A 25,346-nucleotide genomic window follows, 5' to 3' on the forward strand; every position below is an offset into this window, starting at 1 on the left:
GTTATTCAACATGAGGCACAATCCAAATGACATTTTCAATCAATTTTTCTACAGTCCAAAAAATCAATTTTCTGATGAAAAACAAGGACCCGTGACCTGTCGAACTTTCTCCAGATGGTCAGAAATGGTAAGTTTTTTAATGTTTAATTTTTTGACTGTAAATGACTATTGCATGTGAATTATCACTTTTGGAACTAAAACAAGAGTGTTTAGAGTCATTTTAATGCCTGAAATTGGTCGAAATAGAAGCTTCTGAGTAGAAGAAAAAGTCTGTAAAAATGGCAATTTTGTTCACATTAAGGCTTTAAAAAGTAGTTATTCAACATGAGGCACAATCCAAATGACATTTTCAATCAATTTTTCTACAGTCCAAAAAAATCAATTTTCTGATGAAAAACGAGGACCCGTGACCTGTCGAACTTTCTCCAGATGGTCAGAAATGGTAAGTTTTTTAATGTTTAATTTTTTGACTGTAAATGACTATTGCATGTGAATTATCACTTTTGGAACTAAAACAAGAGTGTTTAGAGCCATTTTAATGCCTGAAATTATTGGTCAAAATAGAAGCTTCTGAGTAGAATAAAAAGTCTATCAAAATGGCAATTTTGTTCACATTAAGGCTTTAAAAAGTAGTTATTCAACATGAGGCACAATCCAAATGATATTTTCAATCAATTTTTCTACAGTCCAAAAAAATCAATTTTCTGATGAAAAACGAGGACCCGTGACCTGTCGAACTTTCTCCAGATGGTCAGAAATGGTAAGTTTTTTAATGTTTAATTTTTTGACTGTAAATGACTATTGCATGTGAATTATCACTTTTGGAACTAAAACAAGAGTGTTTAGAGCCATTTTAATGCCTGAAATTATTGGTCAAAATAGAAGCTTCTGAGTAGAATAAAAAGTCTATCAAAATGGCAATTTTGTTCACATTAAGGCTTTAAAAAGTAATTATTCAACATGAGGCACAATCCAAATGACATTTTCAATCAATTTTTTTACAGTCCAAAAAATCAATTTTCTGATGAAAAACGAGGACCCCGTGACCTGTCGAACTTTCTCCAGATGGTCAGAAATGGTAATTTTTTAATGTTTAATTTTTTGACTATAAATGACTATTGCATGTGAATTATCACTTTTGGAACTAAAACAAGAGTGTTTAGAGTCATTTTAATGCCTGAAATTGGTTGAAATAGAAGCTTCTGAGAAGGAGAAAAAGTCTGTCAAAATGGCAATTTTGGTCACATTGAGGCTTTAAAAAGTAGTTATTCAACACGAGACACAATCCAAATAACATTTTCAAAAAAAAAATTCTACAGTCCAAATAATCAATTTTCTGATGAAAAACGAGGACCCGTGACCTGTCGAACTTTCTCCAGATGGTCAGAAATGGTAAGTTTTTTAATGTTTAATTTTTTGACTGTAAATGACTATTGCATGTGAATTATCACTTTTGGAACTAAAACATGAGTGTTTAGAGTCATTTTAATGCCTGAAATTAGGTGAAATAGAAGCTTCTGAGTAGGAGAAAAAGTCTGTAAAAATGGCAATTTTGGTCCCATTGAGGCTTTAAAAAGTAGTTATTCAACATGAGGCACAATCCAAATGACATTTTCAATCAACTTTTCTACAGTCCAAAAAATCAATTTTCTGATGAAAAACGAGGACCTGTGACCTGTCGAACTTTCTCCAGATGGTCAGAAATGGTAAGTTTTTTAATGTTTAATTTTTTGACTGTAAATGACTAATGCATGTGAATTATCACTTTTGGAACTAAAACAAGAGTGTTTAGAGTCATTTTAATGCCTGAAATTGGTCAAAATAGAAGCTTCTGAGTAGAATAAAAAGTCTATAAAAATGGTAATTTTGTTCACATTAAGGCTTTAAAAAGTAGTTATTCAACATGAGGCACAATCCAAATGACATTTTCAATCAATTTTTCTACAGTCCAAAAAATCAATTTTCTGATGAAAAACGAGGACCCGTGACCTGTCGAACTTTCTCCAGATGGTCAGAAATGGTAAGTTTTTTAATGTTTAATTTTTTGACTGTAAATGACTATTGCATGTGAATTATCACTTTTGGAACTAAAACAAGAGTGTTTAGAGTCATTTTAATGCCTGAAATTGGTCGAAATAGAAGCTTCTGAGTAGAAGAAAAAGTCTGTAAAAATGGCAATTTTGTTCACATTAAGGCTTTAAAAAGTAGTTATTCAACACGAGGCACAATCCAAATGACATTTTCAATCAATTTTTCTACAGTCCAAAAAATCAATTTTCTAATGAAAAACAAGGACCCGTGACCTGTCGAACTTTCTCCAGATGGTCAGAAATGGTAAGTTTTTTAATGTTTAATTTTTTGACTGTAAATGACTATTGCATGTGAATTATCACTTTTGGAACTAAAACAAGAGTGTTTAGAGTCATTTTAATGCCTGAAATTGGTCAAAATAGAAGCTTCTGAGTAGAATAAAAAGTCTATCAAAATGGTAATTTTGTTCACGTTAAGGCTTTAAAAAGTAGTTATTCAACATGAGGCACAATCCAAATGACATTTTCAATCAATATTTCTACAGTCCAAAAAATCAATTTTCTGATGAAAAACGAGGACCTGTCGAACTTTCTCCAGATGGTCAGAAATGGTAAGTTTTTTAATGTTTAATTTTTTGACTGTAAATGACTATTGCATGTGAATTATCACTTTTGGAACTAAAACAAGAGTGTTTAGAGTCATTTTAATGCCTGAAATTAGTTGAAATAGAAGCTTCTGAGTAGGAGAAAAAGTCTGTAAAAATGGCAATTTTGGTCACATTAAGGCTTTAAAAAGTAGTTATTCAACATGAGGCACAATCCAAATGACATTTTCAATCAATTTTTCTACAGTCCAAAAAATCAATTTTCTGATGAAAAACGAGGGCCCGTGACCTGTCGAACTTTCTCCAGATGGTCAGAAATGGTAAGTTTTTTAATGTTTAATTTTTTGAATGTAAATGACTATTGCATGTGAATTATCACTTTTGGAACTAAAACAAGAGTGTTTAGAGTCATTTTAATGCCTGAAATTGGTCGAAATAGAAGCTTCTGAGTAGAAGAAAAAGTCTGTCAAAATGGCAATTTTGTTCACATTAAGGCTTTAAAAAGTAGTTATTCAACATGAGGCACAATCCAAATGACATTTTCAATCAATTTTTCTACTGTCCAAAAAATCAATTTTCTGATGAAAAACGAGGACCCGTGACCTGTCGAACTTTCTCCAGATGGTCAGAAATGGTAAGTTTTTTAATGTTTAATTTTTTTACCGTAAATGACTATTGCATGTGAATTATCACTTTTGGAACTAAAACAAGAGTGTTTAGAGTCATTTTAATGCCTGAAATTGGTCAAAATAGAAGCTTCTGAGTAGAAGAAAAAGTCTGTAAAAATGGCAATTTTGTTCACATAAGGCTTTAAAAAGTAGTTATTCAACATGAGGCACAATCCAAATGACATTTTCAATCAATTTTTCTACAGTCCAAAAAATCAATTTTCTGATGAAAAACAAGGACCCGTGACCTGTCGAACTTTCTCCAGATGGTCAGAAATGGTAAGTTTTTTAATGTTTAATTTTTTGACTGTAAATGACTATTGCATGTGAATTATCACTTTTGGAACTAAAACAAGAGTGTTTAGAGTCATTTTAATGCCTGAAATTAGTTGAAATAGAAGCTTCTGAGTAGGAGAAAAAGTCTGTAAAAATGGCAATTTTGGTCCCATTGAGGCTTTAAAAAGTAGTTAATCAACACGAGGCACAATCCAAATGACATTTTCAATCAACTTTTCTACAGTCCAAAAAATCAATTTTCTGATGAAAAACGAGGACCCGTGACCTGTCGAACTTTCTCCAGATGGTCAGAAATGGTAAGTTTTTTAATGTTTAATTTTTTGACTGTAAATGACTATTGCATGTGAATTATCACTTTTGGAACTAAAACAAGAGTGTTTAGAGTCATTTTAATGCCTGAAATTGGTCGAAATAGAAGCTTCTGAGTAGAAGAAAAAGTCTGTAAAAATGGCAATTTTGTTCACATTAAGGCTTTAAAAAGTAGTTATTCAACACGAGGCACAATCCAAATGACATTTTCAATCAATTTTTCTACAGTCCAAAAAATCAATTTTCTGATGAAAAACAAGGACCCGTGACCTGTCAAACTTTCTCCAGATGGTCAGAAATGGTAAGTTTTTCAATGTTTAATTTTTTGACTGTAAATGACTATTGCATGTGAATTATCACTTTTGGAACTAAAACAAGAGTGTTTAGAGTCATTTTAATGCCTGAAATTGGTCAAAATAGAAGCTTCTGAGTGGAATAAAAAGTCTATCAAAATGGTAATTTTGTTCACATTAAGGCTTTAAAAAGTAGTTATTCAACATGAGGCACAATCCAAATGACATTTTCAATCAATTTTTCTACAGTCCAAAAAATCAATTTTCTGATGAAAAACGAGGACCCGTGACCTGTCGAACTTTCTCCAGATGGTCAGAAATGGTAAGTTTTTTTAATGTTTAATTTTTTGACTGTAAATGACTATTGCATGTGAATTATCACTTTTGGAACTAAAACAAGAGTGTTTAGAGTCATTTTAATGCCTGAAATTAGTTGAAATAGAAGCTTCTGAGTAGGAGAAAAAGTCTGTAAAAATGGCAATTTTGGTCACATTAAGGCTTTAAAAAGTAGTTATTCAACATGAGGCACAATCCAAATGACATTTTCAATCAATTTTTCTACAGTCCAAAAAAACAATTTTCTGATGAAAAACGATGGCCCGTGACCTGTCAAACTTTCTCCAGATGGTCAGAAATGGTAAGTTTTTTAATGTTTAATTTTTTGACTGTAAATGACTATTGCTTGTGAATTATCACTTTTGGAACTAAAACAAGAGTGTTTAGAGTCATTTTAATGCCTGAAATTGGTTGAAATAGAAGCTTCTGAGAAGGAGAAAAAGTCTGTCGAAATGGCAATTTTGTTCACATTAAGGCTTTAAAAAGTAGTTATTCAACATGAGGCACAATCCAAATGACATTTTCAATCAATTTTTTTACAGTCCAAAAAATCAATTTTCTGATGAAAAACGAGGACCCGTGACCTGTCGAACTTTCTCCAGATGGTCAGAAATGGTAATTTTTTAATGTTTAAGTTTTTTGACTATAAATGACTATTGCATGTGAATTATCACTTTTGGAACTAAAACAAGAGTGTTTAGAGTCATTTTAATGCCTGAAATTAGTTGAAATAGAAGCTTCTGAGTAGGAGAAAAAGTCTGTAAAAATGGCAATTTTGGTCCCATTGAGGCTTTAAAAAGTAGTTAATCAACACGAGGCACAATCCAAATGACATTTTCAATCAACTTTTCTACAGTCCAAAAAATCAATTTTCTGATGAAAAACGAGGACCCGTGACCTGTCGAACTTTCTCCAGATGGTCAGAAATGGTAAGTTTTTTAATGTTTAATTTTTTGACTGTAAATGACTATTGCATGTGAATTATCACTTTTGGAACTAAAACAAGAGTGTTTAGAGTCATTTTAATGCCCGAAATTGGTCGAAATAGAAGCTTCTGAGTAGAAGAAAAAGTCTGTAAAAATGGCAATTTTGTTCACATTAAGGCTTTAAAAAGTAGTTATTCAACACGAGGCACAATCCAAATGACATTTTCAATCAATTTTTCTACAGTCCAAAAAATCAATTTTCTGATGAAAAACAAGGACCCGTGACCTGTCAAACTTTCTCCAGATGGTCAGAAATGGTAAGTTTTTCAATGTTTAATTTTTTGACTGTAAATGACTATTGCATGTGAATTATCACTTTTGGAACTAAAACAAGAGTGTTTAGAGTCATTTTAATGCCTGAAATTGGTCAAAATAGAAGCTTCTGAGTGGAATAAAAAGTCTATCAAAATGGTAATTTTGTTCACATTAAGGCTTTAAAAAGTAGTTATTCAACATGAGGCACAATCCAAATGACATTTTCAATCAATTTTTCTACAGTCCAAAAAATCAATTTTCTGATGAAAAACGAGGACCCGTGACCTGTCGAACTTTCTCCAGATGGTCAGAAATGGTAAGTTTTTTAATGTTTAATTTTTTGACTGTAAATGACTATTGCATGTGAATTATCACTTTTGGAACTAAAACAAGAGTGTTTAGAGTCATTTTAATGCCTGAAATTAGTTGAAATAGAAGCTTCTGAGTAGGAGAAAAAGTCTGTAAAAATGGCAATTTTGGTCACATTAAGGCTTTAAAAAGTAGTTATTCAACATGAGGCACAATCCAAATGACATTTTCAATCAATTTTTCTACAGTCCAAAAAAACAATTTTCTGATGAAAAACGATGGCCCGTGACCTGTCGAACTTTCTCCAGATGGTCAGAAATGGTAAGTTTTTTAATGTTTAATTTTTTGACTGTAAATGACTATTGCTTGTGAATTATCACTTTTGGAACTAAAACAAGAGTGTTTAGAGTCATTTTAATGCCTGAAATTGGTTGAAATAGAAGCTTCTGAGAAGGAGAAAAAGTCTGTCAAAATGGCAATTTTGTTCACATTAAGGCTTTAAAAAGTAGTTATTCAACATGAGGCACAATCCAAATGACATTTTCAATCAATTTTTTTACAGTCCAAAAAATCAATTTTCTGATGAAAAACGAGGACCCGTGACCTGTCGAACTTTCTCCAGATGGTCAGAAATGGTAATTTTTTAATGTTTAAGTTTTTTGACTATAAATGACTATTGCATGTGAATTATCACTTTTGGAACTAAAACAAGAGTGTTTAGAATCATTTTAATGCCTGAAATTGGTCGAAATAGAAGCTTCTGAGTAGAAGAAAAAGTCTGTAAAAATGGCAATTTTGTTCACATTAAGGCTTTAAAAAGTAGTTATTCAACATGAGGCAAAATCCAAATGACATTTTCAATCAATTTTTCTACAGTACAAAAAATCAATTTTCTGATGAAAAACGAGGACCCGTGGCCTGTCGAACTTTCTCCAGATGGTCAGAAAAGGTAGTTTTTTAATGTATAATTTTTTGACTGTAAATGACTATTGCATGTGAATTATCACTTTCAAAACTAAAACAAGAGTGTTTAGAGTCATTTTAATGCCTGAAATTGGTCGAAATAGAAGCTTCTGAGTAGAAGAAAAAGTCTATCAAAATGGCAATTTTGTTCACATTAAGGCTTTAAAAAGTAGTTATTCAACATGAGGCACAATCCAAATGACATTTTCAATAAATTTTTCTACAGTCCAAAAAATCAATTTTCTGATGAAAAACGAGGACCCGTGACCTGTCGAACTTTCTCCAGATGGTCAGAAATGGTAAGTTTTTTAATGTTTAATTTTTTGACTGTAAATGACTATTGCATGTGAATTATCACTTTTGGAACTAAAACAATAGTGTTTAGAGTCATTTTAATGCCTGAAATTAGTTGAAATAGAAGCTTCTGAGTAGGAGAAAAAGTCTGTAAAAATGGCAATTTTGGTCACATTAAGGCTTTAAAAAGTAGTTATTCAACATGAGGCACAATCCAAATGACATTTTCAATCAATTTTTCTACAGTCCAAAAAAACAATTTTCTGATGAAAAACGAGGGCCCGTGACCTGTCGAACTTTCTCCAGATGGTCAGAAATGGTAAGTTTTTTAATGTTTAATTTTTTGACTGTAAATGACTATTGCATGTGAATTATTACTTTTGGAACTAAAACAAGAGTGTTTAGAGTCATTTTAATGCCTGAAATTGGTTGAAATAGAAGCTTCTGAGTAGAATAAAAAGTCTATCAAAATGGCAATTTTGTTCACATTAAGGCTTTAAAAAGTAGTTATTCAACATGAGGCACAATCCAAATGACATTTTCAATCAATTTTTTTACAGTCCAAAAAATCAATTTTCTCATGAAAAACGAGGACCCGTGACCTGTCGAACTTTCTCCAGATGGTCAGAAATGGTAATTTTTTAATGTTTAATTTTTTGACTATAAATGACTATTGCATGTGAATTATCACTTTTGGAACTAAAACAAGAGTGTTTAGAGTCATTTTAATGCCTGAAATTGGTCGAAATAGAAGCTTCTGAGTAGAAGAAAAAGTCTGTAAAAATGGCAATTTTGTTCACATTAAGGCTTTAAAAAGTAGTTATTCAACATGAGGCACAATCCAAATGACATTTTCAATCAATTTTTCTACAGTACAAAAAATCAATTTTCTGATGAAAAATGAGGACCCGTGACCTGTCGAACTTTCTCCAGATGGTCAGAAATGGTAAGTTTTTTAATGTTTAATTTTTTGACTGTAAATGACTATTGCATGTGAATTATCACTTTTGGAACTAAAACAAGAGTGTTTAGAGTCATTTTAATGCCTGAAATTGGTCAAAATAGAAGCTTCTGAGTAGAATAAAAAGTCTATCAAAATGGTAATTTTGTTCACGTTAAGGCTTTAAAAAGTAGTTATTCAACATGAGGCACAATCCAAATGACATTTTCAATCAATATTTCTACAGTCCAAAAAATCAATTTTCTGATGAAAAACGAGGACCTGTCGAACTTTCTCCAGATGGTCAGAAATGGTAAGTTTTTTAATGTTAAATTTTTTGACTGTAAATGACTATTGCATGTGAATTATCACTTTTGGAACTAAAACAAGAGTGTTTAGAGTCATTTTAATGCCTGAAATTAGTTGAAATAGAAGCTTCTGAGTAGGAGAAAAAGTCTGTAAAAATGGCAATTTTGGTCACATTAAGGCTTTAAAAAGTAGTTATTCAACATGAGGCACAATCCAAATGACATTTTCAATCAATTTTTCTACAGTCCAAAAAATCAATTTTCTGATGAAAAACGAGGGCCCGTGACCTGTCGAACTTTCTCCAGATGGTCAGAAATGGTAAGTTTTTTAATGTTTAATTTTTTGAATGTAAATGACTATTGCATGTGAATTATCACTTTTGGAACTAAAACAAGAGTGTTTAGAGTCATTTTAATGCCTGAAATTGGTCGAAATAGAAGCTTCTGAGTAGAAGAAAAAGTCTGTCAAAATGGCAATTTTGTTCACATTAAGGCTTTAAAAAGTAGTTATTCAACACGAGGCACAATCCAAATGACATTTTCAATCAATTTTTCTACAGTCCAAAAAATCAATTTTCTAATGAAAAACAAGGACCCGTGACCTGTCGAACTTTCTCCAGATGGTCAGAAATGGTAAGTTTTTTAATGTTTAATTTTTTGACTGTAAATGACTATTGCATGTGAATTATCACTTTTGGAACTAAAACAAGAGTGTTTAGAGTCATTTTAATGCCTGAAATTGGTCAAAATAGAAGCTTCTGAGTAGAATAAAAAGTCTATCAAAATGGTAATTTTGTTCACGTTAAGGCTTTAAAAAGTAGTTATTCAACATGAGGCACAATCCAAATGACATTTTCAATCAATATTTCTACAGTCCAAAAAATCAATTTTCTGATGAAAAACGAGGACCTGTCGAACTTTCTCCAGATGGTCAGAAATGGTAAGTTTTTTAATGTTTAATTTTTTGACTGTAAATGACTATTGCATGTGAATTATCACTTTTGGAACTAAAACAAGAGTGTTTAGAGTCATTTTAATGCCTGAAATTAGTTGAAATAGAAGCTTCTGAGTAGGAGAAAAAGTCTGTAAAAATGGCAATTTTGGTCACATTAAGGCTTTAAAAAGTAGTTATTCAACATGAGGCACAATCCAAATGACATTTTCAATCAATTTTTCTACAGTCCAAAAAATCAATTTTCTGATGAAAAACGAGGGCCCGTGACCTGTCGAACTTTCTCCAGATGGTCAGAAATGGTAAGTTTTTTAATGTTTAATTTTTTGAATGTAAATGACTATTGCATGTGAATTATCACTTTTGGAACTAAAACAAGAGTGTTTAGAGTCATTTTAATGCCTGAAATTGGTCGAAATAGAAGCTTCTGAGTAGAAGAAAAAGTCTGTCAAAATGGCAATTTTGTTCACATAAGGCTTTAAAAAGTAGTTATTCAACATGAGGCACAATCCAAATGACATTTTCAATCAATTTTTCTACAGTCCAAAAAATCAATTTTCTGATGAAAAACAAGGACCCGTGACCTGTCGAACTTTCTCCAGATGGTCAGAAATGGTAAGTTTTTTAATGTTTAATTTTTTGACTGTAAATGACTATTGCATGTGAATTATCACTTTTGGAACTAAAACAAGAGTGTTTAGAGTCATTTTAATGCCTGAAATTAGTTGAAATAGAAGCTTCTGAGTAGGAGAAAAAGTCTGTAAAAATGGCAATTTTGGTCCCATTGAGGCTTTAAAAAGTAGTTAATCAACACGAGGCACAATCCAAATGACATTTTCAATCAACTTTTCTACAGTCCAAAAAATCAATTTTCTGATGAAAAACGAGGACCCGTGACCTGTCGAACTTTCTCCAGATGGTCAGAAATGGTAAGTTTTTTAATGTTTAATTTTTTGACTGTAAATGACTATTGCATGTGAATTATCACTTTTGGAACTAAAACAAGAGTGTTTAGAGTCATTTTAATGCCTGAAATTGGTCGAAATAGAAGCTTCTGAGTAGAAGAAAAAGTCTGTAAAAATGGCAATTTTGTTCACATTAAGGCTTTAAAAAGTAGTTATTCAACACGAGGCACAATCCAAATGACATTTTCAATCAATTTTTCTACAGTCCAAAAAATCAATTTTCTGATGAAAAACAAGGACCCGTGACCTGTCAAACTTTCTCCAGATGGTCAGAAATGGTAAGTTTTTCAATGTTTAATTTTTTGACTGTAAATGACTATTGCATGTGAATTATCACTTTTGGAACTAAAACAAGAGTGTTTAGAGTCATTTTAATGCCTGAAATTGGTCAAAATAGAAGCTTCTGAGTGGAATAAAAAGTCTATCAAAATGGTAATTTTGTTCACATTAAGGCTTTAAAAAGTAGTTATTCAACATGAGGCACAATCCAAATGACATTTTCAATCAATTTTTCTACAGTCCAAAAAATCAATTTTCTGATGAAAAACGAGGACCCGTGACCTGTCGAACTTTCTCCAGATGGTCAGAAATGGTAAGTTTTTTTAATGTTTAATTTTTTGACTGTAAATGACTATTGCATGTGAATTATCACTTTTGGAACTAAAACAAGAGTGTTTAGAGTCATTTTAATGCCTGAAATTAGTTGAAATAGAAGCTTCTGAGTAGGAGAAAAAGTCTGTAAAAATGGCAATTTTGGTCACATTAAGGCTTTAAAAAGTAGTTATTCAACATGAGGCACAATCCAAATGACATTTTCAATCAATTTTTCTACAGTCCAAAAAAACAATTTTCTGATGAAAAACGATGGCCCGTGACCTGTCAAACTTTCTCCAGATGGTCAGAAATGGTAAGTTTTTTAATGTTTAATTTTTTGACTGTAAATGACTATTGCTTGTGAATTATCACTTTTGGAACTAAAACAAGAGTGTTTAGAGTCATTTTAATGCCTGAAATTGGTTGAAATAGAAGCTTCTGAGAAGGAGAAAAAGTCTGTCAAAATGGCAATTTTGTTCACATTAAGGCTTTAAAAAGTAGTTATTCAACATGAGGCACAATCCAAATGACATTTTCAATCAATTTTTTTACAGTCCAAAAAATCAATTTTCTGATGAAAAACGAGGACCCGTGACCTGTCGAACTTTCTCCAGATGGTCAGAAATGGTAATTTTTTAATGTTTAAGTTTTTTGACTATAAATGACTATTGCATGTGAATTATCACTTTTGGAACTAAAACAAGAGTGTTTAGAGTCATTTTAATGCCTGAAATTAGTTGAAATAGAAGCTTCTGAGTAGGAGAAAAAGTCTGTAAAAATGGCAATTTTGGTCCCATTGAGGCTTTAAAAAGTAGTTAATCAACACGAGGCACAATCCAAATGACATTTTCAATCAACTTTTCTACAGTCCAAAAAATCAATTTTCTGATGAAAAACGAGGACCCGTGACCTGTCGAACTTTCTCCAGATGGTCAGAAATGGTAAGTTTTTTAATGTTTAATTTTTTGACTGTAAATGACTATTGCATGTGAATTATCACTTTTGGAACTAAAACAAGAGTGTTTAGAGTCATTTTAATGCCCGAAATTGGTCGAAATAGAAGCTTCTGAGTAGAAGAAAAAGTCTGTAAAAATGGCAATTTTGTTCACATTAAGGCTTTAAAAAGTAGTTATTCAACACGAGGCACAATCCAAATGACATTTTCAATCAATTTTTCTACAGTCCAAAAAATCAATTTTCTGATGAAAAACAAGGACCCGTGACCTGTCAAACTTTCTCCAGATGGTCAGAAATGGTAAGTTTTTCAATGTTTAATTTTTTGACTGTAAATGACTATTGCATGTGAATTATCACTTTTGGAACTAAAACAAGAGTGTTTAGAGTCATTTTAATGCCTGAAATTGGTCAAAATAGAAGCTTCTGAGTGGAATAAAAAGTCTATCAAAATGGTAATTTTGTTCACATTAAGGCTTTAAAAAGTAGTTATTCAACATGAGGCACAATCCAAATGACATTTTCAATCAATTTTTCTACAGTCCAAAAAATCAATTTTCTGATGAAAAACGAGGACCCGTGACCTGTCGAACTTTCTCCAGATGGTCAGAAATGGTAAGTTTTTTAATGTTTAATTTTTTGACTGTAAATGACTATTGCATGTGAATTATCACTTTTGGAACTAAAACAAGAGTGTTTAGAGTCATTTTAATGCCTGAAATTAGTTGAAATAGAAGCTTCTGAGTAGGAGAAAAAGTCTGTAAAAATGGCAATTTTGGTCACATTAAGGCTTTAAAAAGTAGTTATTCAACATGAGGCACAATCCAAATGACATTTTCAATCAATTTTTCTACAGTCCAAAAAAACAATTTTCTGATGAAAAACGATGGCCCGTGACCTGTCGAACTTTCTCCAGATGGTCAGAAATGGTAAGTTTTTTAATGTTTAATTTTTTGACTGTAAATGACTATTGCTTGTGAATTATCACTTTTGGAACTAAAACAAGAGTGTTTAGAGTCATTTTAATGCCTGAAATTGGTTGAAATAGAAGCTTCTGAGAAGGAGAAAAAGTCTGTCAAAATGGCAATTTTGTTCACATTAAGGCTTTAAAAAGTAGTTATTCAACATGAGGCACAATCCAAATGACATTTTCAATCAATTTTTTTACAGTCCAAAAAATCAATTTTCTGATGAAAAACGAGGACCCGTGACCTGTCGAACTTTCTCCAGATGGTCAGAAATGGTAATTTTTTAATGTTTAAGTTTTTTGACTATAAATGACTATTGCATGTGAATTATCACTTTTGGAACTAAAACAAGAGTGTTTAGAATCATTTTAATGCCTGAAATTGGTCGAAATAGAAGCTTCTGAGTAGAAGAAAAAGTCTGTAAAAATGGCAATTTTGTTCACATTAAGGCTTTAAAAAGTAGTTATTCAACATGAGGCAAAATCCAAATGACATTTTCAATCAATTTTTCTACAGTACAAAAAATCAATTTTCTGATGAAAAACGAGGACCCGTGGCCTGTCGAACTTTCTCCAGATGGTCAGAAAAGGTAGTTTTTTAATGTATAATTTTTTGACTGTAAATGACTATTGCATGTGAATTATCACTTTCAAAACTAAAACAAGAGTGTTTAGAGTCATTTTAATGCCTGAAATTGGTCGAAATAGAAGCTTCTGAGTAGAAGAAAAAGTCTATCAAAATGGCAATTTTGTTCACATTAAGGCTTTAAAAAGTAGTTATTCAACATGAGGCACAATCCAAATGACATTTTCAATAAATTTTTCTACAGTCCAAAAAATCAATTTTCTGATGAAAAACGAGGACCCGTGACCTGTCGAACTTTCTCCAGATGGTCAGAAATGGTAAGTTTTTTAATGTTTAATTTTTTGACTGTAAATGACTATTGCATGTGAATTATCACTTTTGGAACTAAAACAATAGTGTTTAGAGTCATTTTAATGCCTGAAATTAGTTGAAATAGAAGCTTCTGAGTAGGAGAAAAAGTCTGTAAAAATGGCAATTTTGGTCACATTAAGGCTTTAAAAAGTAGTTATTCAACATGAGGCACAATCCAAATGACATTTTCAATCAATTTTTCTACAGTCCAAAAAAACAATTTTCTGATGAAAAACGAGGGCCCGTGACCTGTCGAACTTTCTCCAGATGGTCAGAAATGGTAAGTTTTTTAATGTTTAATTTTTTGACTGTAAATGACTATTGCATGTGAATTATTACTTTTGGAACTAAAACAAGAGTGTTTAGAGTCATTTTAATGCCTGAAATTGGTTGAAATAGAAGCTTCTGAGTAGAATAAAAAGTCTATCAAAATGGCAATTTTGTTCACATTAAGGCTTTAAAAAGTAGTTATTCAACATGAGGCACAATCCAAATGACATTTTCAATCAATTTTTTTACAGTCCAAAAAATCAATTTTCTCATGAAAAACGAGGACCCGTGACCTGTCGAACTTTCTCCAGATGGTCAGAAATGGTAATTTTTTAATGTTTAATTTTTTGACTATAAATGACTATTGCATGTGAATTATCACTTTTGGAACTAAAACAAGAGTGTTTAGAGTCATTTTAATGCCTGAAATTGGTCGAAATAGAAGCTTCTGAGTAGAAGAAAAAGTCTGTAAAAATGGCAATTTTGTTCACATTAAGGCTTTAAAAAGTAGTTATTCAACATGAGGCACAATCCAAATGACATTTTCAATCAATTTTTCTACAGTACAAAAAATCAATTTTCTGATGAAAAATGAGGACCCGTGACCTGTCGAACTTTCTCCAGATGGTCAGAAATGGTAAGTTTTTTAATGTTTAATTTTTTGACTGTAAATGACTATTGCATGTGAATTATCACTTTTGGAACTAAAACAAGAGTGTTTAGAGTCATTTTAATGCCTGAAATTGGTCAAAATAGAAGCTTCTGAGTAGAATAAAAAGTCTATCAAAATGGTAATTTTGTTCACGTTAAGGCTTTAAAAAGTAGTTATTCAACATGAGGCACAATCCAAATGACATTTTCAATCAATATTTCTACAGTCCAAAAAATCAATTTTCTGATGAAAAACGAGGACCTGTCGAACTTTCTCCAGATGGTCAGAAATGGTAAGTTTTTTAATGTTTAATTTTTTGACTGTAAATGACTATTGCATGTGAATTATCACTTTTGGAACTAAAACAAGAGTGTTTAGAGTCATTTTAATGCCTGAAATTAGTTGAAATAGAAGCTTCTGAGTAGGAGAAAAAGTCTGTAAAAATGGCAATTTTGGTCACATTAAGGCTTTAAAAAGTAGTTATTCAACATGAGGCACAATCCAAATGACATTTTCAATCAATTTTTCTACAGTCCAAAAAATCAATTTTCTGATGAAAAACGAGGGCCCGTGACCTGTCGAACTTTCTCCAGATGGTCAGAAATGGTAAGTTTTTTAATGTTTAATTTTTTGAATGTAAATGACTATTGCATGTGAATTATCACTTTTGGAACTAAAACAAGAGTGTTTAGAGTCATTTTAATGCCTGAAATTGGTCGAAATAGAAGCTTCTGAGTAGAAGAAAAAGTCTGTCAAAATGGCAATTTTGTTCACATTAAGGCTTTAAAAAGTAGTTATTCAACACGAGGCACAATCCAAATGACATTTTCAATCAATTTTTCTACAGTCCAAAAAATCAATTTTCTAATGAAAAACAAGGACCCGTGACCTGTCGAACTTTCTCCAGATGGTCAGAAATGGTAAGTTTTTTAATGTTTAATTTTTTGACTGTAAATGACTATTGCATGTGAATTATCACTTTTGGAACTAAAACAAGAGTGTTTAGAGTCATTTTAATGCCTGAAATTGGTCAAAATAGAAGCTTCTGAGTAGAATAAAAAGTCTATCAAAATGGTAATTTTGTTCACGTTAAGGCTTTAAAAAGTAGTTATTCAACATGAGGCACAATCCAAATGACATTTTCAATCAATATTTCTACAGTCCAAAAAATCAATTTTCTGATGAAAAACGAGGACCTGTCGAACTTTCTCCAGATGGTCAGAAATGGTAAGTTTTTTAATGTTTAATTTTTTGACTGTAAATGACTATTGCATGTGAATTATCACTTTTGGAACTAAAACAAGAGTGTTTAGAGTCATTTTAATGCCTGAAATTAGTTGAAATAGAAGCTTCTGAGTAGGAGAAAAAGTCTGTAAAAATGGCAATTTTGGTCACATTAAGGCTTTAAAAAGTAGTTATTCAACATGAGGCACAATCCAAATGACATTTTCAATCAATTTTTCTACAGTCCAAAAAATCAATTTTCTGATGAAAAACGAGGGCCCGTGACCTGTCGAACTTTCTCCAGATGGTCAGAAATGGTAAGTTTTTTAATGTTTAATTTTTTGAATGTAAATGACTATTGCATGTGAATTATCACTTTTGGAACTAAAACAAGAGTGTTTAGAGTCATTTTAATGCCTGAAATTGGTCGAAATAGAAGCTTCTGAGTAGAAGAAAAAGTCTGTCAAAATGGCAATTTTGTTCACATTAAGGCTTTAAAAAGTAGTTATTCAACATGAGGCACAATCCAAATGACATTTTCAATCAATTTTTCTACTGTCCAAAAAATCAATTTTCTGATGAAAAACGAGGACCCGTGACCTGTCGAACTTTCTCCAGATGGTCAGAAATGGTAAGTTTTTTAATGTTTAATTTTTTTACCGTAAATGACTATTGCATGTGAATTATCACTTTTGGAACTAAAACAAGAGTGTTTAGAGTCATTTTAATGCCTGAAATTGGTCAAAATAGAAGCTTCTGAGTAGAAGAAAAAGTCTGTAAAAATGGCAATTTTGTTCACATAAGGCTTTAAAAAGTAGTTATTCAACATGAGGCACAATCCAAATGACATTTTCAATCAATTTTTCTACAGTCCAAAAAATCAATTTTCTGATGAAAAACAAGGACCCGTGACCTGTCGAACTTTCTCCAGATGGTCAGAAATGGTAAGTTTTTTAATGTTTAATTTTTTGACTGTAAATGACTATTGCATGTGAATTATCACTTTTGGAACTAAAACAAGAGTGTTTAGAGTCATTTTAATGCCTGAAATTAGTTGAAATAGAAGCTTCTGAGTAGGAGAAAAAGTCTGTAAAAATGGCAATTTTGGTCCCATTGAGGCTTTAAAAAGTAGTTAATCAACACGAGGCACAATCCAAATGACATTTTCAATCAACTTTTCTACAGTCCAAAAAATCAATTTTCTGATGAAAAACGAGGACCCGTGACCTGTCGAACTTTCTCCAGATGGTCAGAAATGGTAAGTTTTTTAATGTTTAATTTTTTGACTGTAAATGACTATTGCATGTGAATTATCACTTTTGGAACTAAAACAAGAGTGTTTAGAGTCATTTTAATGCCTGAAATTGGTCGAAATAGAAGCTTCTGAGTAGAAGAAAAAGTCTGTAAAAATGGCAATTTTGTTCACATTAAGGCTTTAAAAAGTAGTTATTCAACACGAGGCACAATCCAAATGACATTTTCAATCAATTTTTCTACAGTCCAAAAAATCAATTTTCTGATGAAAAACAAGGACCCGTGACCTGTCAAACTTTCTCCAGATGGTCAGAAATGGTAAGTTTTTCAATGTTTAATTTTTTGACTGTAAATGACTATTGCATGTGAATTATCACTTTTGGAACTAAAACAAGAGTGTTTAGAGTCATTTTAATGCCTGAAATTGGTCAAAATAGAAGCTTCTGAGTGGAATAAAAAGTCTATCAAAATGGTAATTTTGTTCACATTAAGGCTTTAAAAAGTAGTTATTCAACATGAGGCACAATCCAAATGACATTTTCAATCAATTTTTCTACAGTCCAAAAAATCAATTTTCTGATGAAAAACGAGGACCCGTGACCTGTCGAACTTTCTCCAGATGGTCAGAAATGGTAAGTTTTTTTAATGTTTAATTTTTTGACTGTAAATGACTATTGCATGTGAATTATCACTTTTGGAACTAAAACAAGAGTGTTTAGAGTCATTTTAATGCCTGAAATTAGTTGAAATAGAAGCTTCTGAGTAGGAGAAAAAGTCTGTAAAAATGGCAATTTTGGTCACATTAAGGCTTTAAAAAGTAGTTATTCAACATGAGGCACAATCCAAATGACATTTTCAATCAATTTTTCTACAGTCCAAAAAAACAATTTTCTGATGAAAAACGATGGCCCGTGACCTGTCAAACTTTCTCCAGATGGTCAGAAATGGTAAGTTTTTTAATGTTTAATTTTTTGACTGTAAATGACTATTGCTTGTGAATTATCACTTTTGGAACTAAAACAAGAGTGTTTAGAGTCATTTTAATGCCTGAAATTGGTTGAAATAGAAGCTTCTGAGAAGGAGAAAAAGTCTGTCAAAATGGCAATTTTGTTCACATTAAGGCTTTAAAAAGTAGTTATTCAACATGAGGCACAATCCAAATGACATTTTCAATCAATTTTTTTACAGTCCAAAAAATCAATTTTCTGATGAAAAACGAGGACCCGTGACCTGTCGAACTTTCTCCAGATGGTCAGAAATGGTAATTTTTTAATGTTTAAGTTTTTTGACTATAAATGACTATTGCATGTGAATTATCACTTTTGGAACTAAAACAAGAGTGTTTAGAGTCATTTTAATGCCTGAAATTAGTTGAAATAGAAGCTTCTGAGTAGGAGAAAAAGTCTGTAAAAATGGCAATTTTGGTCCCATTGAGGCTTTAAAAAGTAGTTAATCAACACGAGGCACAATCCAAATGACATTTTCAATCAACTTTTCTACAGTCCAAAAAATCAATTTTCTGATGAAAAACGAGGACCCGTGACCTGTCGAACTTTCTCCAGATGGTCAGAAATGGTAAGTTTTTTAATGTTTAATTTTTTGACTGTAAATGACTATTGCATGTGAATTATCACTTTTGGAACTAAAACAAGAGTGTTTAGAGTCATTTTAATGCCCGAAATTGGTCGAAATAGAAGCTTCTGAGTAGAAGAAAAAGTCTGTAAAAATGGCAATTTTGTTCACATTAAGGCTTTAAAAAGTAGTTATTCAACACGAGGCACAATCCAAATGACATTTTCAATCAATTTTTCTACAGTCCAAAAAATCAATTTTCTGATGAAAAACAAGGACCCGTGACCTGTCAAACTTTCTCCAGATGGTCAGAAATGGTAAGTTTTTCAATGTTTAATTTTTTGACTGTAAATGACTATTGCATGTGAATTATCACTTTTGGAACTAAAACAAGAGTGTTTAGAGTCATTTTAATGCCTGAAATTGGTCAAAATAGAAGCTTCTGAGTGGAATAAAAAGTCTATCAAAATGGTAATTTTGTTCACATTAAGGCTTTAAAAAGTAGTTATTCAACATGAGGCACAATCCAAATGACATTTTCAATCAATTTTTCTACAGTCCAAAAAATCAATTTTCTGATGAAAAACGAGGACCCGTGACCTGTCGAACTTTCTCCAGATGGTCAGAAATGGTAAGTTTTTTAATGTTTAATTTTTTGACTGTAAATGACTATTGCATGTGAATTATCACTTTTGGAACTAAAACAAGAGTGTTTAGAGTCATTTTAATGCCTGAAATTAGTTGAAATAGAAGCTTCTGAGTAGGAGAAAAAGTCTGTAAAAATGGCAATTTTGGTCACATTAAGGCTTTAAAAAGTAGTTATTCAACATGAGGCACAATCCAAATGACATTTTCAATCAATTTTTCTACAGTCCAAAAAAACAATTTTCTGATGAAAAACGATGGCCCGTGACCTGTCGAACTTTCTCCAGATGGTCAGAAATGGTAAGTTTTTTAATGTTTAATTTTTTGACTGTAAATGACTATTGCTTGTGAATTATCACTTTTGGAACTAAAACAAGAGTGTTTAGAGTCATTTTAATGCCTGAAATTGGTTGAAATAGAAGCTTCTGAGAAGGAGAAAAAGTCTGTCAAAATGGCAATTTTGTTCACATTAAGGCTTTAAAAAGTAGTTATTCAACATGAGGCACAATCCAAATGACATTTTCAATCAATTTTTTTACAGTCCAAAAAATCAATTTTCTGATGAAAAACGAGGACCCGTGACCTGTCGAACTTTCTCCAGATGGTCAGAAATGGTAATTTTTTAATGTTTAAGTTTTTTGACTATAAATGACTATTGCATGTGAATTATCACTTTTGGAACTAAAACAAGAGTGTTTAGAATCATTTTAATGCCTGAAATTGGTCGAAATAGAAGCTTCTGAGTAGAAGAAAAAGTCTGTAAAAATGGCAATTTTGTTCACATTAAGGCTTTAAAAAGTAGTTATTCAACATGAGGCAAAATCCAAATGACATTTTCAATCAATTTTTCTACAGTACAAAAAATCAATTTTCTGATGAAAAACGAGGACCCGTGGCCTGTCGAACTTTCTCCAGATGGTCAGAAAAGGTAGTTTTTTAATGTATAATTTTTTGACTGTAAATGACTATTGCATGTGAATTATCACTTTCAAAACTAAAACAAGAGTGTTTAGAGTCATTTTAATGCCTGAAATTGGTCGAAATAGAAGCTTCTGAGTAGAAGAAAAAGTCTATCAAAATGGCAATTTTGTTCACATTAAGGCTTTAAAAAGTAGTTATTCAACATGAGGCACAATCCAAATGACATTTTCAATAAATTTTTCTACAGTCCAAAAAATCAATTTTCTGATGAAAAACGAGGACCCGTGACCTGTCGAACTTTCTCCAGATGGTCAGAAATGGTAAGTTTTTTAATGTTTAATTTTTTGACTGTAAATGACTATTGCATGTGAATTATCACTTTTGGAACTAAAACAATAGTGTTTAGAGTCATTTTAATGCCTGAAATTAGTTGAAATAGAAGCTTCTGAGTAGGAGAAAAAGTCTGTAAAAATGGCAATTTTGGTCACATTAAGGCTTTAAAAAGTAGTTATTCAACACGAGGCACAATCCAAATGACATTTTCAATCAACTTTTCTACAGTCCAAAAAATCAATTTTCTGATGAAAAACGAGGACCCGTGACCTGTCGAACTTTCTCCAGATGGTCAGAAATGGTAAGTTTTTTAATGTTTAATTTTTTGACTGTAAATGACTATTGCATGTGAATTATCACTTTTGGAACTAAAACAAGAGTGTTTAGAGTCATTTTAATGCCCGAAATTGGTCGAAATAGAAGCTTCTGAGTAGAAGAAAAAGTCTGTAAAAATGGCAATTTTGTTCACATTAAGGCTTTAAAAAGTAGTTATTCAACACGAGGCACAATCCAAATGACATTTTCAATCAATTTTTCTACAGTCCAAAAAATCAATTTTCTGATGAAAAACAAGGACCCGTGACCTGTCAAACTTTCTCCAGATGGTCAGAAATGGTAAGTTTTTCAATGTTTAATTTTTTGACTGTAAATGACTATTGCATGTGAATTATCACTTTTGGAACTAAAACAAGAGTGTTTAGAGTCATTTTAATGCCTGAAATTGGTCAAAATAGAAGCTTCTGAGTGGAATAAAAAGTCTATCAAAATGGTAATTTTGTTCACATTAAGGCTTTAAAAAGTAGTTATTCAACATGAGGCACAATCCAAATGACATTTTCAATCAATTTTTCTACAGTCCAAAAAATCAATTTTCTGATGAAAAACGAGGACCCGTGACCTGTCGAACTTTCTCCAGATGGTCAGAAATGGTAAGTTTTTTAATGTTTAATTTTTTGACTGTAAATGACTATTGCATGTGAATTATCACTTTTGGAACTAAAACAAGAGTGTTTAGAGTCATTTTAATGCCTGAAATTAGTTGAAATAGAAGCTTCTGAGTAGGAGAAAAAGTCTGTAAAAATGGCAATTTTGGTCACATTAAGGCTTTAAAAAGTAGTTATTCAACATGAGGCACAATCCAAATGACATTTTCAATCAATTTTTCTACAGTCCAAAAAAACAATTTTCTGATGAAAAACGATGGCCCGTGACCTGTCGAACTTTCTCCAGATGGTCAGAAATGGTAAGTTTTTTAATGTTTAATTTTTTGACTGTAAATGACTATTGCTTGTGAATTATCACTTTTGGAACTAAAACAAGAGTGTTTAGAGTCATTTTAATGCCTGAAATTGGTTGAAATAGAAGCTTCTGAGAAGGAGAAAAAGTCTGTCAAAATGGCAATTTTGTTCACATTAAGGCTTTAAAAAGTAGTTATTCAACATGAGGCACAATCCAAATGACATTTTCAATCAATTTTTTTACAGTCCAAAAAATCAATTTTCTGATGAAAAACGAGGACCCGTGACCTGTCGAACTTTCTCCAGATGGTCAGAAATGGTAATTTTTTAATGTTTAAGTTTTTTGACTATAAATGACTATTGCATGTGAATTATCACTTTTGGAACTAAAACAAGAGTGTTTAGAATCATTTTAATGCCTGAAATTGGTCGAAATAGAAGCTTCTGAGTAGAAGAAAAAGTCTGTAAAAATGGCAATTTTGTTCACATTAAGGCTTTAAAAAGTAGTTATTCAACATGAGGCAAAATCCAAATGACATTTTCAATCAATTTTTCTACAGTACAAAAAATCAATTTTCTGATGAAAAACGAGGACCCGTGGCCTGTCGAACTTTCTCCAGATGGTCAGAAAAGGTAGTTTTTTAATGTATAATTTTTTGACTGTAAATGACTATTGCATGTGAATTATCACTTTCAAAACTAAAACAAGAGTGTTTAGAGTCATTTTAATGCCTGAAATTGGTCGAAATAGAAGCTTCTGAGTAGAAGAAAAAGTCTATCAAAATGGCAATTTTGTTCACATTAAGGCTTTAAAAAGTAGTTATTCAACATGAGGCACAATCCAAATGACATTTTCAATAAATTTTTCTACAGTCCAAAAAATCAATTTTCTGATGAAAAACGAGGACCCGTGACCTGTCGAACTTTCTCCAGATGGTCAGAAATGGTAAGTTTTTTAATGTTTAATTTTTTGACTGTAAATGACTATTGCATGTGAATTATCACTTTTGGAACTAAAACAATAGTGTTTAGAGTCATTTTAATGCCTGAAATTAGTTGAAATAGAAGCTTCTGAGTAGGAGAAAAAGTCTGTAAAAATGGCAATTTTGGTCACATTAAGGCTTTAAAAAGTAGTTATTCAACATGAGGCACAATCCAAATGACATTTTCAATCAATTTTTCTACAGTCCAAAAAAACAATTTTCTGATGAAAAACGAGGGCCCGTGACCTGTCGAACTTTCTCCAGATGGTCAGAAATGGTAAGTTTTTTAATGTTTAATTTTTTGACTGTAAATGACTATTGCATGTGAATTATTACTTTTGGAACTAAAACAAGAGTGTTTAGAGTCATTTTAATGCCTGAAATTGGTTGAAATAGAAGCTTCTGAGTAGAATAAAAAGTCTATCAAAATGGCAATTTTGTTCACATTAAGGCTTTAAAAAGTAGTTATTCAACATGAGGCACAATCCAAATGACATTTTCAATCAATTTTTTTACAGTCCAAAAAATCAATTTTCTCATGAAAAACGAGGACCCGTGACCTGTCGAACTTTCTCCAGATGGTCAGAAATGGTAATTTTTTAATGTTTAATTTTTTGACTATAAATGACTATTGCATGTGAATTATCACTTTTGGAACTAAAACAAGAGTGTTTAGAGTCATTTTAATGCCTGAAATTGGTCGAAATAGAAGCTTCTGAGTAGAAGAAAAAGTCTGTAAAAATGGCAATTTTGTTCACATTAAGGCTTTAAAAAGTAGTTATTCAACATGAGGCACAATCCAAATGACATTTTCAATCAATTTTTCTACAGTACAAAAAATCAATTTTCTGATGAAAAATGAGGACCCGTGACCTGTCGAACTTTCTCCAGATGGTCAGAAATGGTAAGTTTTTTAATGTTTAATTTTTTGACTGTAAATGACTATTGCATGTGAATTATCACTTTTGGAACTAAAACAAGAGTGTTTAGAGTCATTTTAATGCCTGAAATTGGTCAAAATAGAAGCTTCTGAGTAGAATAAAAAGTCTATCAAAATGGTAATTTTGTTCACGTTAAGGCTTTAAAAAGTAGTTATTCAACATGAGGCACAATCCAAATGACATTTTCAATCAATATTTCTACAGTCCAAAAAATCAATTTTCTGATGAAAAACGAGGACCTGTCGAACTTTCTCCAGATGGTCAGAAATGGTAAGTTTTTTAATGTTTAATTTTTTGACTGTAAATGACTATTGCATGTGAATTATCACTTTTGGAACTAAAACAAGAGTGTTTAGAGTCATTTTAATGCCTGAAATTAGTTGAAATAGAAGCTTCTGAGTAGGAGAAAAAGTCTGTAAAAATGGCAATTTTGGTCACATTAAGGCTTTAAAAAGTAGTTATTCAACATGAGGCACAATCCAAATGACATTTTCAATCAATTTTTCTACAGTCCAAAAAATCAATTTTCTGATGAAAAACGAGGGCCCGTGACCTGTCGAACTTTCTCCAGATGGTCAGAAATGGTAAGTTTTTTAATGTTTAATTTTTTGAATGTAAATGACTATTGCATGTGAATTATCACTTTTGGAACTAAAACAAGAGTGTTTAGAGTCATTTTAATGCCTGAAATTGGTCGAAATAGAAGCTTCTGAGTAGAAGAAAAAGTCTGTCAAAATGGCAATTTTGTTCACATTAAGGCTTTAAAAAGTAGTTATTCAACATGAGGCACAATCCAAATGACATTTTCAATCAATTTTTCTACTGTCCAAAAAATCAATTTTCTGATGAAAAACGAGGACCCGTGACCTGTCGAACTTTCTCCAGATGGTCAGAAATGGTAAGTTTTTTAATGTTTAATTTTTTTACCGTAAATGACTATTGCATGTGAATTATCACTTTTGGAACTAAAACAAGAGTGTTTAGAGTCATTTTAATGCCTGAAATTGGTCAAAATAGAAGCTTCTGAGTAGAAGAAAAAGTCTGTAAAAATGGCAATTTTGTTCACATAAGGCTTTAAAAAGTAGTTATTCAACATGAGGCACAATCCAAATGACATTTTCAATCAATTTTTCTACAGTCCAAAAAATCAATTTTCTGATGAAAAACAAGGACCCGTGACCTGTCGAACTTTCTCCAGATGGTCAGAAATGGTAAGTTTTTTAATGTTTAATTTTTTGACTGTAAATGACTATTGCATGTGAATTATCACTTTTGGAACTAAAACAAGAGTGTTTAGAGTCATTTTAATGCCTGAAATTAGTTGAAATAGAAGCTTCTGAGTAGGAGAAAA

This window comes from Triturus cristatus, chromosome 3_2 (genome assembly GCF_964204655.1).
Source record: "Triturus cristatus chromosome 3_2, aTriCri1.1, whole genome shotgun sequence".
Classification (NCBI taxonomy): Eukaryota; Metazoa; Chordata; class Amphibia; order Caudata; family Salamandridae; genus Triturus; species Triturus cristatus.